At 36.3% G+C, this 21,768-nt stretch overlaps 1 long non-coding RNA gene across 1 annotated transcript in view; it reads left to right on the forward strand.

The window, feature by feature from the left end:
* LOC129045620 (uncharacterized) overlaps positions 1-21,768 on the forward strand; it is a 91,680-nt gene that overhangs the window by 42,700 nt on the left and 27,212 nt on the right. The window contains exon 2 of the long non-coding RNA XR_008505590.2: positions 15,278-15,323. This is a non-coding gene — a long non-coding RNA (uncharacterized LOC129045620). The remainder of the gene's footprint in view (positions 1-15,277; positions 15,324-21,768) is intronic.

Consider the following 21,768-nt stretch of genomic DNA (forward strand, 5'->3'; position numbering starts at 1 on the left):
CCCTCTACAGCTCCCCCCCACTCACTCACTCTCTCTCTCTCTCAAATAAGTAAATAAATAAGATCTTAAAAAATTGGTAATAATAATAACAGCAAATAGCTAACATTATTTGATGCTAGGTATGGTACCAAATAATTTACATGAGCTTTCTCGTTTATTCTTCACAACAATCTGATGAGGGTACTCTTATTATTCCCATTTTTTTCAGAATTAAAAAAAAAAGCAAAAAACAGAGAATGTCTAAATCATTTGCCGAAGGTGTCGAGCCAAGATTCCAACTGAGGCATTCTGACTACAAATCTTCTTTTTTAAGTCACTGACAATGAGACTCTGATTTCATTACACTTTCATTCACTTTGATCTGAAACTTTGTCAAATAGGTTGCTTGGCACCAAGTAGGAAAAATGTCTGGATGAATAAAATAATTTTTTACTGATTTGAAATGTCTACATTTTAACATGGCAAATACAGTTTGGTTGTTTCTAATGACCTTAAAGAAATATTGCACTTGGGGGCACCTGTGTGGCTCAGTTGGTTAAGCGACTGCCTTCGGCTCAGGTCATGACCTGGAGTCCCGGGATCGAGTCCCGCATCGGGCTTCCTGCTCAGCAGGGAGTCTGCTTCTCCCTCTGATCCTCCCCCATCTCATGCTCTCTCTCTCTGTCTCATTCTCTCTCTCAAATAAATAAATAAAATCTTAAAAAAAAAAAGAAATATTGCACTTGCTTAAACTATGAGTTAAAAAATACTCTCTTGGGATTTCAGTGCCTCTATTGGCCTGTTTATGGTTCCATGCTTTGACAAAGAAGATGCATTCAAGTCATGAGCTGGAGACTCTCTACTGTAATGAGTAACTTCAGGGAACCCCTTCTCTTTATTATTCCTCTTACTCTGTATAACTGTTTCTGCATTTTCCTCCTCCTTTTCCTCCCTCCTTCAGCTCATTCATTTTGCTCTTCTCTATTTTCCTCATGTTTACCTCATCCTTTCCACTCAATATTCTTTAGTCAGTTCCTTTCGGAGAGAACAATTTTTCTTCATTAATCCTCTGTCCTGGTTTATCCATATGATCATCACAACCATGGCAGAAAAAATATTAAAATAAGAGGTAGAGATTTTAAGTCATCTGATGTTGGGCAAGTCATTAATTTTTCTAGGTCTCAATTTCCTCACCTGTAAAATAAAGGGATTAAACTAGAAAGGTCCTAAAATTTACTCTAGTTGAAGGATTGTTCACTGGGCTCGTTGAGTTTGCTATTTACATTTTACATACAACATGATTCCTTAAGATGTGTCTATAACAATGTCAAACTTTAAATCAATTTAATAAAAATACTTAGCCAGTCAGATGTTTTGTCTTCATGACACCAAACATCTGGGAGCACTGCATTTTGGACTGATGTGACCTGACACTTTAAGTATCATGGCATAAGCCTGGTCAATCAATATATTAGCTGAACTGATTGTTTGTATCTAGTTCCCAGTTAACATTTCTAGATGTGAATCAAGTTGTTCTGTCTAATATCTATGTTTGAACTTCAACTATTTTAGAACTTCTAAAGAGCTGGTTGACATTTGAATAAAACACCAGAAGCTTGGTGAACCTAGGTTACAGAAAGATTTATTTTACTAAGTGATCCTATGAATATCCTCTTTGAACTTGAGGATGAAATGACCAACCTGGTTTCTTACAGAAGTTTTGATTTTGATTTTGAATTGCTTGGAATAATGAATTCCAATACTGCCAATAATTACACCAATAATGTAATGATTCATAAGATGTTCTTCCTCATACATCTTATTCCTGAGAGCCACAACTTGTCCATTCCTCTTGATTATTCCTTAATGAGGATAAAGCACATTTACTCACCATCCCCCCTATAAAAATAACTGAAGTACTTGCAGATGTTCTCCTCCAGGATATCATCTTCTAGATGCATTGTGTAGAGAATCTGTTTTAGTTTTCAACCTAAAACTTATTTTGTCATTATCAAAATGTGAAATATGTTTGGCTGGATGCATAGGACAAAATGAATAATTATGGTTATGTAGTCACTTTGTTTTAGGGTTATTGGAGGAAGCTTGCATGCAAATAATTAAAGATTGGAGACTGGAAATGGGAAGAAAGTTTAGTCTAGTTACAGTAAGTTGTGATAATGAAAACTGCTATTTATTGAGTATGTATTTATATTGCACACATTAAAAAAGACGTCTAAAAAATTAGGACATGGAATTTCAAAAGGGCTAAAAGAACTGTCCAACCAAAAAAAGGAACTATCTGCACCAGAATTCAAATTTGGGTCTGTTTCTCTTAAAAATCCATGCATTTTCCAATACACAATATTGTCACTGTACTAAAAAGTTCAAAGGGGACATTATCTTATATAAAACCCACATTTATTTGAACCATTTTGTAAAGTTTTAAAAAGATTATTTTAAAATTGGGATATTTCACATAAGATCTAGATTTTCTGATTTCTCTAAGAGAACATTCATGCCACTAGCAACATTCACCCCACAATTAGCAAGTTAAAAATAGTTTCTGCCTCCCTTTAAAGTAGTCATATACTATCCAGTTTGCCCCAGTCTCCACCATATGCTATTACCACCCTATCAATGTGTGTGATTGTCTATTGTTGTATGAAAATATTAAATAATATGTCATTAGATTACCAGAATAATGCCCAGTCTAATTAAGACATTGCATGATTTGCACACATAAAAAATGCGACACAGAGGCAGTGTTAGTTTGCCCTAATATCCAGATGGAACACATGATGCTAACATATGAAAATCTTTCCACTCAAAATAATGTGGTCACACAGCCAACATGCTCTTCTTTCCCTATAAGGCTATGACACATATACATCTGTCACCCAGCTGTGTAATCCAGATTTGCTAAAAATAAGAGATGCTATTTTCAAATAAAGAAGTCCTAACAACATTAATTTTTTAGATAAATGTTTTGAGCCAGACAAATTCCATATCAGATGCCAAACCATATCCTTTCAATCCATTATGATTTTGCCATGAATCCAGAGGGTTACATGGCATCATAAATTAAGATATGGTTTACGTAGTCTTTCCCTTAATAGGCCTTATGAAAAGATAACTTAGTCTCATAAATACTTGGCAGGATAGTCTAGTTGTAGGAGGTAGTAGCGCCATACAACTTTGAACTTGCAGAGTTCCAAGAAGCAAAACTATTGGCTGGAGACCTCACACAAAAGCAAAAGGGATAACAAATGGTATTTGATATTTTATTTATTTGTCTGTTTGTTCACAAGTTTTACTGTGTACCTACTATGTCCTAGACACTGGCTCAGGCATGATACATACCATGTTAAAAAAAATAGACATGGCCCTTGTTCTCATGCAGCTTGAACTCTAGTGGAAGGAAAAAGCACTAATCATGGAATTACATGTAAAAATGTTTTCTGGAAAACGCTACTTAAAAGGAAATTTGATCTGGAGAGAGGTAGCCTCCATGAGGAAATGAGGTTTTGCACTGAAATATGAAGGACAAGTAGGAGTTAACTATGTGAGCAAAAGATGGATAAACATGTTAGGCAGAGGAAATTGCATATATAAATGGCCTGTAGTGGGATACAGCATAGTGAATATAAAGAAACTGAAAGAATTTCTTTATTGCTGGGCAGAGAGCGGAGCTGAGTGTGAAATGAGGATGGGGATATGGAGAGGAGCCAGGCTGTGCAATGCTTTGTTTACCATGTTAATGAGTTAGCTGACATAAATGGGAAGCTATTGAAGAGTATAAACTAATTGATTTATGTTATGAAAAGATCACTCTATCACATGAAGAAGTGATTTGAAGGAAGCTACACCAGATGTAGGTAGACAAGCTAGCAGACTACTGTGGTTACTGACTATATTAGTTATTTATGGCTGTGTACCAAATGTTGCTCAAACATGATTTAAAACACCAAACACCTATTATCTCACAGATTCCATGGATCAGAAATGGGGGTAAGCTTAGTCAGGTTCTGTGCCTTTAGCTCTTTTATATGTGACAAACAAGGTGTCCAGAGCTGCAGTCATCTCAAGGCTCCACTGAAGGATGATCCACTTCCAAGCCCACTCATGTAGTTGATGGCAGAATTCAGTTCCTCATAGGCTGTTGGATGAGGGTCTCAGCTGGCTCTTGACCAGCCATCTTCCTCAGCTCCTTGCCACTGTAGGCCAACTCACAATATAGAATCTGGCTTTCAGGGCGCCTGGGTGGCTCAGTCGTTAAGCGTCTGCCTTCGGCTCAGGTCATGATCCCAGGGTCCTGAGATCGAGTCCCACATCGGGCTCCCTGCTCGGCGGGAAGCCTGCTTCTCCCTCTCCCGCTCCCCCTGCTTGTGTTCCTGCTCTCGCTATCTCTCTCTCTGTCAAATAAATAAATAAAATCTTAAAAAAAAAAAAAGAATCTGGCTTTCATCAGCACAAACAAGTGAAAGAGTCAGAGAATAGGAGCAAGATGGAAACCCAAGTCATTTTGTAACTTAATCTCAGAAGAGATATTCCATCCCACTTTTGCCATATTCTATTCATTAGTCAATAGATTCAGCCCAATTCAAGGGTAGGAGAATATATAAGCACATAAATACCTGGAGGCAGAAATCCTTGGGAGCCATCTCAGATGGCTCACATTGAGTAAGAGAAAGTGGTAGCTTGGATTATGAAGGGATGGAGATAAGTGTGTGTATTCAAGAGGTATTTATTTAAAGAAAAAAAATCAAATGAATCTGGTGGTAGATTTATGGGCTGAACTATGACCTTACCAAAATTCATATGTTGGAGCCCTTACCCCCTAGCAGCTCAGATGTGATTATATTCAGAGATAGGGCCTTTAAAGGGGGTGATTAAGTTAAAGTGAAGCTATTATGGTGGGCTCTAGTGCACTCTCTCTGGTATCCTTATAAGAAGAAGAAATTTGGACACACAGACACCAGGAATACACACACACAGAGTAATGGCCATGTGAGGCTATAGTGACTTGGTGGCCATCTGCAAGCCAAGAAGTGTTGTCTCAGGAGAAAGCAGACCTACAGACATCTTGATCTTAATCTTGGACTTCTAGCCTCCAGAACTGTGGGAAAATATGTTGCTTAAGACACCTAGTCTGAATTTTGTTATGGCAACCTTAGCAAACTAATACAATTGTCGACTCTGGAAGATGAGGGAAATGGAAATGTCAACAATTTTTGCTAGGCTATTTAACTGTAGGAATGGTGGTGCTTCACACCAATAGGAAATCCTAAAAGAGGACCAAATTTATACAGCTTTTTGTTTTTTTGTGTGAAACAAATATTTACTTAACTAATATGTGCTGGGTACTATTCTATGCACCCAGAATAGAGCAGAGATAAAGCAAGAGTCACTGCTTTCACTGAGCTTATGTTCCATGTAATGTGTGGGTCTGCAATTCAAGACATCTGAGATAGAAACAAACATTTATGAATCATCTGATTAAGGTAATAATTAAAGCCATAGGTGAGCATGAGATGCATAGGTGGAGAGTGGAAAGTAAACAACAAAACAAAACCCAAGCCTAGAAATAAATCTCGATGCACTCCAACAATGAAGGCTAGGTACAGAGGAATGAACTTATGCAGGAGATAGGGGAAGAGGAGGAGAGTAGGGAAAAAAAAAAAAAAACATGTTTCACATAAGCCAAGGGAGGAGTGTTTCAAAGAGGAAGAAGCGGAACAGAGTGGAATGCTGGTGAAAGCTCCAATAAAATGAGAGATGTGTGTCAGATTTAGTGCCATAGTGGTCATTTGTAAACTTGGTGAAAGCTGGCTGGGTGGAGGGTCAATACTGAAGAGGTGAAAGTAAGAGGTGAGGAAATAAAGATAAGAACAGTCACCTCTTCCAAGAAAGGTATGTGTGGATGGGCAGATAAAAAGGAGCCGAGGGAGGAAGAGGGTGAATCTATACACACACACAAAGGTTAACAAATCAGATGAGGTAGCAAGGAAGAAGAGCATAAGACCCAAAGCATATATGATAGGAAGGATTAGCCCCAGACAGTAAGAGGGGTAGCTTCTTCACTATGAGATGTAGGTGGTTTGTAGGTTTGGTATGAGGAGGAGGCCATATGTATAGTGGTCAGAGACATAGGCTCAAATTGGAATGCTGATCATCTGAATGAGAACCCGACTCTGTCATTTGCTAGTTGTGTGACTATGGGCAAATAACTTAAACTTCCTTTATTTCAGTTTTCTCATCTATAAAATGGTCATGAAAATAATATCTGTTTCCTAAGGTTGCTATAATTATTAAATTAGTCAATATATGTAAAGTTTTAAAGACTAGTTCCTGGCATATAATAAGCATTAGGCAAGCATTTATCACTACTGTTATCTCTCTAAACTGGAACTAAGCCAATCTACTGAGGGTAAGGATGGAAGGAGAGGGTGGGAGTTTTGGGGACAGTAGAAAGGGGTGGAGATAGGCACTGCTGAGAGTGGGGAAGTAGGAGATGTAGTTGGATTGTCAGGCAATGTCGACAGCCCTATAAGGTTGGGATTGTGAATTTGTCATAGATTCAAGCTGTTCTGTTATGTGAACTTTTAGGCAGTTTTTAGCTATTTGGGGACAGCCACAGAGAAAATAAATATTTGAATACAACCACACTGGCTTTGCCCAACAGACTGGTATGACAAAAAGACAATAGGGCAAGGAGTTCCAGTTTATCAGCAGAAAACTCTGTTTCATGGACATCAGGCTGGATAAAGAGAGGCATAAAGGAATGAGATAGATGTTGGATTTGGAGAAAGTAGAAAGGTCTCTTTTGCAAGAGCCAGAGGTAATAACAACAAGGGAACATCTTTCTTGTCAAGATAAATGTCTTTTGGCTCTGATTTAAACTTACTTTGTATCAGTTAAAATAGGATTTAATGTTATCCAAACACTACTGGTGTGAGGTGATGTCACCAAAATGGTGGCATAAAAGACCCCAGCCTCTGCCTCCTCACAAAGATCAACAATTAGACAAGTGCCCACCAACAAAAGCAGCTCTGGGAGAGCTCTGGAGTCCATTTAAGAAGCAACACATTGAAACAAAAAACCTGAGAATAACCACACAAAAAGAGAAGAAAGGCAGATTCATTTTGCCTGCACCATCCCATCTGAATAGCCAGCATTGCTCAGTGCCGTGAGGGAACTCCCCAGCTAGAAAGAGTTCCCTTTACCAGGAAAAAAGAGTGGGGTGAGCAACCAGCTTTCTCAGCCTTTGAGGGCACTGCACAAAGGTCCTGCTTGGTTTCACCCTGCCCAGACCAGCCAAGCTGAGACATATAGAGACAGCTAGGAATGAGGAAGGAAAACAGGGGCTACCAATAGCAGCCACGCAGCAGTTGTGATCACAGTTCCCAGCAACCTGCTTTGCGACAGCCCCAGCAGCTTTTGCCACTAAAGAAAGGAATTGTCAGAACAGCTGCCACAGACCTTCTGCAGATTTTACCAGTTTTTGCCCCATAGATGCTTGCATCACTGATGACAGCTGCCTGGTCCCACCCTGCTCCTTCCCTCTGCCCACCCCCACTGGAGCCTTGGAACTGCCCCAGCAGGCCTCTGTGGCTGTGTGAGTGCAAGCTGCCAGCTTAGACTCCCACAACTGACCCATAACACCATGTGCATGCTGGGGTTAACAGCTTCAGCTGTGCCCCCGCATGCCCTCAGCTGTGAAGAAACCCAACAAAGTTGTATACACCAGCAGCCAGGACCCCCTCTAGCTTCCAGTAAGCCTTTAGTTGGCCCCAGCCCTTGCTGCCTACCCTGGCCCCACCATTACACATGTGTCTACACCTGGCTCCTCCCACTACACAGGCATCTGCAGCTGGCCTCTGCAGCCAACTATAGCAACCAGTGGTTACAGCCACCATCACTGCCTGCCCTGGTCCCTAGCCACTGGATCTGGAGGTGCCAGTGAAGAACCAATAGCCTGTATGGACACTGCAGACTCCCCACAGCACTCACAAGGACCACAGTGGCCTGAGCTAAAGAGACATCACACTCCCTTGGACCTAGTGCCACCACACCTTTCTGCTCTTTGTGCCCTGCATCACTAGACCCAGGATCACAGCACACTTCAGCATGCCACCACCCACTGAAAGTCTTCCCTTACTAAAATCAGTCCATGAATTCTAGAAGTGACTACTTCTTCAAATATGCAGACACCTACACAAGGCTACAGGGATCACAAAGAATCAGAGAAACATGATTCTACCAAGAGAACATAGTAAACCTCTAATAACTGGTTTCAAAGAAATGGAAATCCAGGAATTGCCCAGTAAAGAATTCAAAATAATTGCTTTATAGATGCTCACATACCTCTGAGAGAATACAGATAAACAGTTTGACAGTACCACGAAGCAGTACCAGAAAAAAATTGGAGTTTAACAAATAGAAAAGAACCAAACAAGTTTTGGAGCTGAAGAATACAATGATTGAGCTAAAGAATTCAGTAGAAAACTTCAATGAGAGACTTGGTCAAGCAGAAGAAAGACTCAATGAGCTCAAAAATAGATCAACTGAAATCACCCAATCAGAGGAGAGAAAAAAAAAGAAAAAGAACAAAAAGGCATGAAAAAAATCTTACAGAACTTACAGACACCATAAAAAGACATAGGCATGCATTATTGGAACCCCTAAAGGAAAAGAGGGAGAAGAGGGTAGAGAAATTGTTTTTTTAAATAATGGCTGATAACTTCCCAAATCTGGGGAGAGATTTGGACATTCAAATTCATGAAGCTAATAGGTCATTCCAAAATTTCAATCTAAAACAATCTTCTCTGAGACACATAATAAAACTGTCTAAAATCAAAGACAAAGAGAATTAAAAAAAAAATCTCTTATACAAGGGGACCCTCTATGGCTATTAGTAAATTTCTCAGCTGAGACCCTGAAGGCTGGAAAAGAATGGGATTATGTAGTCAAAGTGCTGAAAGAAAGATGCTGCCAACCAAGAATACTTTACCCAAGAAAGTTTTCCTTCAGAAATGAAGGCAAGATAAAGACTTTTCCTAACAAACAAAAGCTGAGGAATATCATTACCAGTAGATCTACCTTACAAGAAATGCTGAAAGGAGTTCTTCAAGCTAAGATGAAAGTATCTTAACTAGTAACATGAAACATATGAAAATCTACAACACACTGCTAAAAGTATATAGTCAGAATAACACTGTAATATGATGATGTTAGCCACTTAACTCTAGTATAAAGGTTAAAAGAAAACTATGACTATTTAAAATAGCCATAGTTATGATAATTTGTTAATGAATATACAACATCAAGAGGTGTAAATTGTGACATCAAAAACATAAAAGGAGAGGAGTGAAAGGGTAGAATACTCTTAAAAGGTACCCATAAAAAATGCCAGTACAGAAAATGATCAAACCACAAAGAAAGGAAGCAAGAGAGGAAGAAAGGAACAAAACAGCCAAAAAACAAAGAATAAGTCCTTACCTATCAGTAACTACTCTAAATGTAAATGGATTAAATCCTCAAAAGACATATCAAAAGATAGAGTGGTCCAATGAATAAAAAAAAAAAATCGAATATATGCTGCCTCTGAAAGACTCAAAGGACACACATAAGCTCAATGTGAAGGGATTAACAAAGATATTCTGTGCAAATACAAATCAAAAGAGCAGGGGGTAGCTATACATGTATCAAACAGAATAGACTTTTTTTTTTAAAGATTTTATTTATTTGACAGAGAGAGACACAACAAGAGAGGGAATACAAGCAGGGAGAGTGGGAGAGGGAGAAGCAGGCTTCCCACTGAGCAGGGAGCTCAATGCAGGGCTCGATCCCAGGACCCTGGGATCATGATCTGAGCCAAAGGCAGACGCTTAACGACTGAGCCACCCAGGTGCCCCCAAACCGAATAGACTTTATACGAAAAATAGTAACCAGAGACAAAAAGGGTCATTATATAACATTACTTGACACATTCAACTGAGGACATGGAGTGGAAAGAAGTATAATTGTATAGTTCAGCAAATGGATCCCTTGCTGGGTTAAATATTTGGTGATATGTTCAGTAGGAATGTGGTGGTTTATTGGAATGAACTGTAGCTGAAAAACCAAGTCACCAAGTCTCATTTCTGTTCTTATTTAACCATGGGCAAATGCTCAACCTCTCTGAACCTCAGTTCCTCACCAGCAAGTAGTGCTTGATTTTAATTGATCTCTGTGACTATCTTCAGTTCTAAGATCTGTGACTCTCTTTTGGGGCTGCCATTTTCTAGGTCAGATACAATATTCCATGGATTGTACTTAATAACTTAGATGTATTCACAAGCAGAAGATCATCTGCTGTTTGCTGGAGATTGAATCCAAGAAGGGCTTAATTTCATGATTTTAAAGAGGCCCATGGAAGTGTATTTCCTCCATGTGGTTTTGGTTATAGACAAATGTAAAGTATATCTCTGACTCAACTTGTGGGTGGCCAAATAGGGGAAAAATAAACAAAGGCTGGTTCTGTAGTATGTTAGGTCACTGCAGTTCTGTGTTTGTAGAAGCTGCTTGAGAAAAGATAAACAAACAAATGCTCAAATCAAGTGAAAAAAGGAAACTTTTTGTTATATGCAGCTAAAAACACATAGACTATACTGTTTCCTAAAATGGAGAGAACTAAAGATGTCAATCTTTAATCATTTTATTATTCTCTTCCACTTCCACACAAACACCAACACACAAAGTACTCTTCTTAAAAGTATCTTTGCAACATTAGTAATCTGCAAGTTAACTTCACGTAAACCAAAATTCAATTTTACAAGTTTTCTTTGTTCCAATTTTATAATAAAAATGTAAAATATATGGAGTCTTAATATGGCAGTATATAATAGAAACTAGTAGAGTCTCATATAGAACCTATATACTTTCTTCAAAAGGAGTCACAGCATTATGGAGTTGAATTTTGTCTGAAGAAAATGTAATAAAAAAATTTTGGAAATATATTGTGGAAGTTTTCCTATCAGCTAAACATTCTGATGCATTGAATCAATTATTATAGGATATTTACTACACACCAACAAAAGATTCAGATAAGAATTGAGATCCACATAGATGCCATTTAAAATTGTATAAAATTTGTTTATTGAGTCTCTGAATATGAATACTAATTTAATGCTATTTTGCTGACAAAGAAAAATCAATCAGTAAAAAAGTAAATCTCTAAGAAAATGGCCTCCTTTCCATGATCTGTGTTTTTCTCATGGTTGGATATGTGGTAATTCTCCATTTATAATTTTTGAAATTATTTCAAGGAACTTTTGAATGTAAATCATCAGTGCAATTTGGGATCATGCATCAAATCCCACACTTGAAAGTGTTGGAAGTATCTTTTATCATAAGGAGAGTTTCTATATCTTTAATAAACACCTTCTTTCATTATCAGATACTGTCTCTGAAAAAAAAAAAAAAACAGATGTTGAGATCATGAAAGAGGAAGATACACAAGTATGTTAAGCATTTTATTTGAATCATTTTTCTTGGCTATTTGCTCTTGTATATACATAGTATAACCATAATCATATTCTGCATTGATGAAGGCTAAAGCTAAAGCAGGAACTAATATACCAATATTCAAATCACAACTATTAGCCCATAGGTAGCTTTTTTCTGTGCTGAGAAAATGCAACTGAAAATTTTTAATTTTGATTTTAAGGTTGAGAAAATGAACAACCTGAGTTATTTAAAAACATGAATATTTATGAATAAGGGTAATATTCCATCAACTTCCAATCTTTTAGCTAATTGGTTAATAATGTCCTATTTAGTTACCAAGCAAAAAGAGAACGTGATTTCTACCTGATTTCAAAGACATTTCTTTGAAATTAAGATATTTTAACTTTAGGTTTTTTAAGTCATTAGCAAATCAATTCATTCCCTTATCAAAGCACATGAAGTAGTATCTAAGAAGTAGATTCCCAACATACCCACTTCATGTAAAAGAGTTTCTGACACCCGGTTAACAATTACTTTGAAAATATCTTCTATAATTTGCTTATTTTTAGTGTTATATCAATGCTGGGTGTGGTTGTTTTATTTTATTTTGCTCTTTTAAATTGAATATCTAAATAGTTCTGAGCTTTAAGATGCTCTGAAAATGAAAAAAAATAAGAACTTTTAGAATTTGGTTGCTTGTTATTCTTTCTCCTTCAGTAAGATGATAAAATGTGGAAGGAATAGATTCATTTTTCCTGTATGACTCGGAACGATGTGTGGTCAATCTTTGTGTGACTATGGGTCACACAGTTTTACAAATTGAAGGACAATGAGTCAAGTTCAAAATTCTATAAAGAGAAGTTTAACTTTTCATCTAAAACTCCTGTTATCATATGGAAATTCTCTATGTTGTCAAAAAATGTTCTCTATAGCCACTGAATATATGTGTAGGTTTCATTTTGTTTGCATTTAATTTCCATTCAAAGATTCCTTAGCTATGGTGAAACATGCACTTATTTCACTTACAATTATTTACTGACAGCCCATCAATAGCTAGTAACTATATTAACAAAATAGGGATAGGAAATTAAAAGATATCTTTCTTCTCGGGGAACCATGAGTCAACATGTGCTATTTGAAGCCATGGAAGTGGCTGAGATCATCTAGGGAAAGATTAAAGACTGAAAATATAAAGGCGGCTAATGACAAAAAGCAAGTAACACCAACATTAAGGGACTAGAAGTTTACCCCCCAAAAGTTTGAAGAGTGGCCATAGGAGAATAGGAAAAAGTGATGTCAGAAAAGAGGGTCTAGAAGGATATTGGCTAGATTTCACCAAGATGTCTTTTATATTTTTTCTTTGTGTAACAAGAATAGTATTTTTAAAATAATCCCAAACTTAGATTACTTTATTAAAAGCGAGTTTTTGTCTCCCCTACCTCAACTGATATTTCAGTTTCAGGGAAGTAGGTAGAGAAGATGTCAACTCAGGAATCAGAGAAAACCATGGAGATTTGCCAAACATCGAGGAATTGTGGCAAAACAAATGAGAGTAGAGGGATAGCTGGTGAGTGAGATATACGGATCCAACCCTCCCCTCTCTGAAATTAGCCTGGAATTCGATGAATGTGTTAGGTAAATTGAGGAGTATGACAAAGAAATTAGGTTTTTGGAGAAGCAACTGATCTACAAGGTGATTTCACGCCAACAAAGAGTCCTTGCCAGTATATCTATGAGGGATGCATGGTGTAGTCAATCAGGGAAAGAATCTAGTCCTCACTTTATAAAGATTAAGGATGCCGAATTTAGAGCCAGCATATCTGTCATTAGGTCTGGCATGCTGTGGCAAAGTGATAGATTTAGAAAGCCAGAGAACACTGGAGGATGAGGCAAAGACTCAGAAAACGGACAACACTAACAAGAGTCCAAGAGAAGGCAAGCCAGGAAAGAAGGAAACCCCAGGTCTGCACAAACCAAGAATGAATATGCTATAACCTAATAAACAATCACCAACAGCATGACCTTGGACAAGTCAGGTCATTCATATTTCAAGGAAGAGCCCCAGCATGTACCCAATCACTTGCATACAAGCCAGAGGGTTCTTTTTCTCCTGTCCCCAGAAGGTCACAGATGCCTCTCCTGCACATCGCTGGGGAGGAATCTAAAAGTTCCGCGTTATGTCAAACAATTGAATTAAATCTAAAGAGACTCTTCAAATAACCATGTATTCTAAATTTTTAACTAAATTTTCTGTATTTAATTTCCTCTACCCCCCACCTTGCAACTACTTAGTGGGATGAGGTGATAGAGGAGATAAAATCAGTTTTAGAATAAAAGGAAATTGTATATTTTTTTCTGCACAAGTAGCATAAAGTGAAATTTGTCAACCAAATAATTATGCACCATTTGTTTTCGTTTCTCATCCCTCAACAGATTTTTTTTTTTTCCAAAATTGAAAAGAGGCAAGTTGGGTGAAAAAATGGGCTCAAATCTCTTCGTTATCCCAGAACTTTCTGTCCTCAATCACACACGTACTTTTGGATTACTATGCATCTAAAAATCGTTGATTAATGATTGGTGCCTTTTGTCAAAAGACTCTTAACAAGAGAGCTGATGTTGGTAGCTATTGGTAATTTAGTATATAATGATTATTAGGTATATGGTAATTAGTGCTAGATAAACTTGGAAAACATAGTATGTAAAAAAAGAGGAAGGAGGTCTGATGTATGGGATTCCTAGGAAAAGTGAATATAGATGGAGCATTGAACTAAGAGCATACAGTTGAAGCATAGGATATAGCATTAGGCTATTCAGATGGGAAGAAGATTCAAAGCATAGGAGAAGATACTTAAATTAAGGGCAGGGGGAGGGGGAGGGCCTCTGACTGGCCTAGTCAGGAGAGCATGTGACTCGATCTCAGGGTTGTGAGTTTGAGCCCCATGTTGGGTGTAGACATTACTTAAAAATAAAATCTTCAAATAAATAAATAAATAAATAAATAAATAAATAAATAAATAAATAAATAAATAAATAAATAAATGGCAAGGGGAACTGAAGGGTGGTAATACCATTAACATTTATTTTTACTTAAAATATACAAATGTTTTAATCACATCTAATATTCCACTGGCCCCTCACACCAACCTCAGGATGTCTTTTTTTTTTTTGTCAGTGAAAAGCCCAAGATTCCAAGTAGTAAAGTGACTTATCCAAGGTCACATTACAATAAGCGGCAGAACCAGGGCTAGAAATCATGTCTCTTGCTTCCATGTCCATTTCTCTTCTGATTACAATCACAGCAGCAACTTTTCAAACTTCATAATTTTTTATATGTCCAACTCTATGTTTTTAAACAATCAAGAACAAGTATTAATAAAATCTAAAAAAACCAATGTCCCTCCACCTTCTAAGAGTGTAAACATTTTAGCTCGTACAATCCAATCTAACCTCTTCATCTCTGTTTTTCATTAATATTTGGACTTGCTAACATATACCTAAAATCGAGGATTAGTGTCTCTGAAATGCTTTTAGTAAAAATGATTTGTTTGTTGTCTATGTAGGGGAGAAGATGATATGGCATATGAGAGTTTCTTGTATTCTAGACTTGTCACAATCAGAAAGACAAATGAAATATAATAAAGTATATCAATTGACTATGGGTCTTGAGAAGCACTCAAGTGTATTTGAATCTGTCAAGATACACGATATATTGTCGTATTCTAGTAGTAACAGCTATTATACAGTAGAGATTCTTGAGAATGACGATGATACACTTTTCCAATTATAAAACGAGATATTTTTGCCTTCACAGTTCAAGGAAAAGAAGATTTTTATAGCCATGAAATGAGCATTGAATGGTAAGTGCATTTTTTGAAAATCACAGATAATTACTAAACACATGGAGGATTTGCTCCAAGGAAGGAGAAGACAGAATGAAGAAAGAAGGTAGTATATAGGAGATATTTTCACATGGCTGGTTAATGTGCTCATCACAATTTATGACAAGCTATCTTGAGAAGAGAGTTGTCAAGTTACACAGATTTCTTTTACCTAGTGCTTTTATAATACACTTTTTTATCTCCCAAATTTTAACTTTTCTGTATGCTTTGCTATAGATGTATCTCTTAAATTTATAATTAGATTGTTTTTCATCTAGTCTGACAATCTTTGTCTTTTAACTTGAACACTTCTAGTCCACCTCTATTAAAAAATAATTATTATTGTTGCTGATGCTAAAAGTGTTAAAAAGACAACTGTCTCATTGTCACTACTTAGGAGAGCATATGTCTTCTCTCGTTATACTTAAATTTCCTCTTTGTCTTTGATCTTTGTTTATCCATTCATTCATTCATTTTTCTGAGGTTAATTAAACATCCTGAAATAGTAGATGTGTGTCTGTGACGTATTTTATTTTATTCTCACAATTCTTTCTTCCCTGCTTGAATATACTTTGGTTTACAATGGGCAGTGTATATGTCCACGTCTCATTGATAATGAGCATGTCCATATAAAGTGCTTTGATCAAAAAATGTATGAGGGAGTGAGAGTGTGTCAGTACCCAGCCAAAGCTCTACCAATACCTAGTGTTTCCATTTGTCCTTCTTATTCTATTGCCAACCTCCATGAGAAAAGCATGTTCAAATTAGCTGCTAGTCCCCAAATGAGAGTCATATAGACCAATATTAAACTTGATCCTCAACCAATTCAAGGAATTGTGCACAACAAAAGTAAATTTGTTTTACTATAGAACACTGATATGTGGAAATCACTTGTTACGCTATTATTGATGCAGGTTTCCGAGTAATGCAATATCTTTCATCAGGTCTTGAAAAATCCTAAGTTTTATCTCTCTCTCTTTCTATCTTCCAATTATACATATGCTAAACCCTTTTGCAGCTTACTCTCTTTTAGTCACATACAAAAATTTCCATATTTTGATCATTCCATGCTGTTCAGACAACTTTTCCAACCTATATTACAGATCATAAGCTCCCTCTATAACTGTTTAACTTGCTTTTAAAATACCTATGGAGGTTTTTTCCTATAATTTCAATGTGATTTTTTTCAAGCATGGTATGCCACTTTAACAGATTCCTATTTTCTGTAGATATCTTTAATCTTGTATTTTATTATTTTTTTCTTAATAGGATAATGACTTCTTGGTCTGCATCTAATAATTTCATTATCTAAAGTATTTCTTTTTCTCTTGTTTCTTCTGGTTTGCAGTCATTTCCTTTGTGACCAAGTCTCTTTTATGACTAGTATATTATTAGAATTTCAAATTTATGGAAAGTTTCTCCTTTTGTGGCAAGACTTATGTTCTTTTCTGACAGATAACTGTGAATTCCACCTGTCCATGTCCACCTTCAACCATGTCAGTTTCAAATTCCTTGGAGCACTGAAGGGGTAGACACCTGGATTGTAATTCCATGCCAAGAACTAGTTCTCTTCTTGTTTACGTTCATCCAGAGTCCAAGATAATATGAGGGTCTCCTGTTAGGCTCCTATGTACACCTTCAGCTTTAAATTCAGTCCTCTTCATCATAGGAAGCTTTTAATTTTCTAGGTCAACAAATGCCTAAAGTACTATCTGTGTTTGCTTGTGGACTTGATTTCTAACATTCCTTTTATTTTGCCATTGGTAATTGTTGACAATCTCATCATTTTCTTAATGTTTTAAGGAGAATTTTATTTTTTTAAATCTTCTACCTAAGTTTTAAATTGCTTTCAACAGGATGAGTGATCTGAATAAACTATTCCACTGTTATCAGAAACAGGAAGTGTCTCACAGTTTTTCCAGGCCTTTTCATTATACTACTATGTTTTTCTGTTTAATTTCCTTTTCTTCCATCTGTTCTTTCCACTATCTTACATGTCTGCGCTGGAATCAATCCTATCCCAAATTAAAGTACATTTGCAAAACCTAGAATAGCATAAAGTCAGCATTGCTGTTAGTCTGACTCTCATCTTTTGACTTTATGGAGTTGGGAACAAACCCTCAGCTTGGGCCCCAATTTGGTAGAGTCATTTTTTTTTTCCTTTTCTGTGTAAGAAATCATGTCTAGAAAGTCTGGAAATTTTTCCAGCATAGTATCAATGCCTTACTTTTCCAAATCTGTTTTGTTGCTAAAATCCTGTCTCTACCCTTCAAACTTTGTGGCTAATGTCATGTTTGTTTAGGAAAGACCATGATGATGCAGACCTTGATGTCTACATGTTATTTTCTACACAAATCCTTGTTGCAGTGTTTTATCGGCTTTGTGGAAAACTCAATGCCATTTTCTGAACCTCTTTGGTACTGACTGTTTCAACCTACTTTCTGAATGCCAAATTCTTCCCCTTGACTCACTTTACCTCATCTCCTGTAACCAGATACATGGTATACCCACACATTGCACCCCTCTTATGGACGAAATGTCATTCTGCATGTTGACCCCTCTTTGATGATGCTATCAGCTTCATGAACTATTTCATAAACTTCCGTATCTCCAGACATGGCCCTTCACCATTTGCTTTTGAGTAGTGAAGAAAATAGATGAAAAATTAATCCATTGATTCAATTATTTATTTATACATTTTGTCAAAAATGTGGTATTTAAGGATGAATAAACCAACTGAATTACCAGTATCTTTAAAAATAAAAATTCCTACTAACAACAGAAACACCCCTACCTCAGTCTTTGAAAGTTAATTGCATTGACAGATTCTTTCTCAGTGAAATTTATTAAATGTAGTCCTCCCAATATTTTTTGCCTACTTTTATAATCTAACTCATGGAGAAAGGTATCAGACACAAAAATCTGAATTACAGCTGTGTTGTTTCAAAATGAATAATGTCTACTGGGTGAGACACTGAGTCAAGGGTTTAGTTTGCAGCAAAGGAAAATATTTGTGAGTGCTGCTGGAAAAGCTGACAGCCTAGCATATGCAGCCTCCCTCCTAGATAGAGAAACACGGGAATGCGAGCAATTGCTAATTTAGCTAGAAAAGCAAAAGCAACTTTTATAACCATGTCAGTAGTATCTCGAAGAATCTCTGATTACAAGTAATCCTCATCTATTATTCCTTGTTTTAGAAAATAGAGTTATGAACCTTTAAAACACTAAAAGAAACCTCTGGTCTTAAATTCAATGAGATAAGGTTTCGGGGAAAAAGGCAGTGAAAGCATTCTTGTTGCTCAACACAATATTATCTAAAAGAGATAATAGGCCTAAAATTGAGTTCACTAGGCATTGCTTCCACAAGCATAAGCAAGTAATATGATTGTTGTGTTGCCCTAGGCAAAATGCATTAGTTGAGGCTATATTTTCTAACTCTTAATTCATTAATCAGATAATATTTAAAAATTTCTCTATTGAAAATATGGGTTTTTCATTTAGATAAGCTTTCCATTTGATCAGTTTCACCAAACAGTTAATACTAAATGTTGACCTTTCAGGAAGAATGAAGTTTAAAATACTAGGCTGTGTGTACTTTTTACTCAATTTTTAAACACTCGATCTAAATTAAATCTACCCAAATTAAACCACCAGCAACAAATTGGTGGGTTTTAAGTGGAATAAAAAGTTCAGTTCAGTAAGTCTAAGGAGTATTCATTTGCTCTCATTCTTGAACCCAAATTTGTGCTAATAAGTGAACATATATGAATATATAGCTTGGCTATTTATTTGCCTTTGTTAAAGTTCTTTGAAAACACTAAAAATATAATAGCACAATTAATAGGTCATTGAAAGGGCAGTCCAAATTTATCCCTAAATCCAAGTATTTCCCAGAGTTAATTAACAAGTATATATTGCACTGCAGCCTTACATGACATGACCTTGCCTCGGGTAGTCCTTCATCTTCCAGAGACAACACTGATAGACAAGCAGCAGTCTAGGATAGATACTGTGTAAGGTCATTTGCAGTTTATATTTTCTTTGACGGTTCTAGACCAACCTGGGTGCTCTGCCTGCGTGCACAGTAAAACTTCAGAGTCAGGAATGTTAGCAGAGGGGCACAGAGAACACAGAGTTAATTGAAGGAAAAATGAGCTAATGAACTCTAGGGAGGCAACCATATTGCAGTATAAAACATTTTCTTGGCTTCCAAAATAAGAATTGATTTAATATTGCTATAAATGAAGTAATATAAAAACAGAGCCAATATCAGTCAAAGCTTGCTAGCATATTGATGAACATGACCTGTTTTTTAAAAAGCCATTTATGGGGGCGCCTGCGTGGCTCAGTCTGTTAAGCAGCCGACTCTTGGCATGGCTCAGGTCATGATCTCAGGGTCCTGAGATGGGCCCCCACATGGGGCTCTGCACTCAGCAGGGAATCTGCTGGGGATTCTCTTCCTCTCCCTCTGCTCCTCCCCCACTTGCATGCTTTCTCTCTCTTTCTCTCAAATAAATAAATCTTTAAAAAATAAAAAATAAAAAATTTTTTTAAAAAGCCATTTATGTGGGCAAATAAGTACCACCACTACAAAATAAATACAATACAGAGATATTTAAATTTAACAAGTAAATTTTAGGAACAAGTTGCCATCATTATTAAGAATGATTATGATTTTTGGATAACTTGAAAACAGTCAAAAGTCATGGTTGCTCTGTTACATGAAAAGCGTGTGAATACACTAATAGTCAATTTTGACTGTTGCTGTCAACTAGATCCATTATCATACTGTCAGTTGTTAATGAAGCTTAATGATCATGTTCAAAAGCAATTATGTTTTTTAGAGATGACCTGAGGAAGTTTTAAAGCCCATGCATTTGGCACAAGATGAGACCTGAGCAAAGAAAGGGGGGTGAGGGTGTGGGGAACAGAGAAGGGAAAGGAAATAAAGTCTCAGATGATTCAACTGGAATTACTTAAATCCTCAGGGATTACCAACAAAAAGTCCTTTAGTCTTACTTAAAATAGTTGCCTTTTGAATTCAGACATATGTGAATTAAATTAGAACCATGATGAAATCAGATAGCATTGCCAGTAAACTTGCCCACTGCCTTTCCTTCCCCCCAACTCCTCTAAGGAAAAATAATGTTCTAGAGTTGAAATACAACTCTTTATTGTACTGTACAAGTATGGCAAATTGACTAAGAAATTAGAAATACATATAAATACATTCTTCCTCCTTTCCTTTACCTAAAGAAATAAGTAGAGTTTTATGATGTGAAGTATCAACAATATACTTGCTTTGCAACATTGTAAAGTCGAAGTACTAAATTTAATCAGACTCCTTTGCTAATATATATCATTTTGTTAGCCATTATTATCACAAAACATTCTCAATTAATTGTAAGTCATTAACATTACTATTTAAAAGAAAATGTGGCACAAAATAAAATTTCTGAGATACTTGAGAATCCACAAAATTAGTTTTTATATGTGTAAACTAATGCAGATATGCCTGATTTTCTTCTACATTGGTTTCTTTCAGAATTAAGTTGTCCAATAAAGCAAAAACCTCATGTATTTGTAAAAGAGAAGACTAGCGATACTAATACTTAAAACAGACTTAAAACAATTCTTTAATTCATCCACACATAAAATTGACAAATAACTTTTAAGTGAGAAGACAATTATTTTTAATGTTTGCATATTAAGAAAAAGAAAATATGAGTTTTTTACAAAGCAACAAGTCATTTTAGCTAGTAAAAAAAACCAAAACAGAAGATGAAGGTAGCAGGAGGGGAAGAATGAAGCGGGGGAAATCAGAGGGGTAGACGAACCATGAGAGACGATGGACTCTGAAAAACAAACTGAGGGTTCTAGAGGGGAGGGGGGTGGGAGGATGGGTTAGCCTGGTGGTGGGTATTGAGGAGGGCACATTCTGCATGGAGCACTGGGTGTTATGCACAAACAATGAATCATGGAACGCTTCATCTAAAACTAATGATGTAATGTATGGGGATTAACATAAGAATAAAAAAATAAATAAAAAAATATCTAATCAAAAAAAAAAAAAAAACCAAAACAACTAAACAACATCAACAACAAAAAAGGCCCTGCTGTACTAGTAGATCTCCATAGTTTCTTTACCGAATAATACATGGACTATAGAGTTTGTTGCTACAAGAAAATGTTTGAGAATGAATGGATATTTACTAAATGATTGTTGTATATAGTGTATTATATATAATGGTTTGAGTTTCCTTTAACTAAAAAAGCCTGGCTAAAAATATTTTTACTTCTTTTATAAATTAAAAGGAGTTACTTTTAAAAGAGGAAAATAGGAAGACGCAGAGAAGGAAGAAAAAAAGGAATTTCAAATCCTTGTTATTTTTCAACAGAGATGTTATCTTTCACTACCTACTCA

The sequence above is a fragment of the Mirounga angustirostris genome, unplaced genomic scaffold, assembly GCF_029215605.1.
Source record: "Mirounga angustirostris isolate CCGP_5_RB_7025 unplaced genomic scaffold, mMirAng1.0.hap1 SCAF_3, whole genome shotgun sequence".
NCBI lineage: Eukaryota > Metazoa > Chordata > Mammalia > Carnivora > Phocidae > Mirounga > Mirounga angustirostris.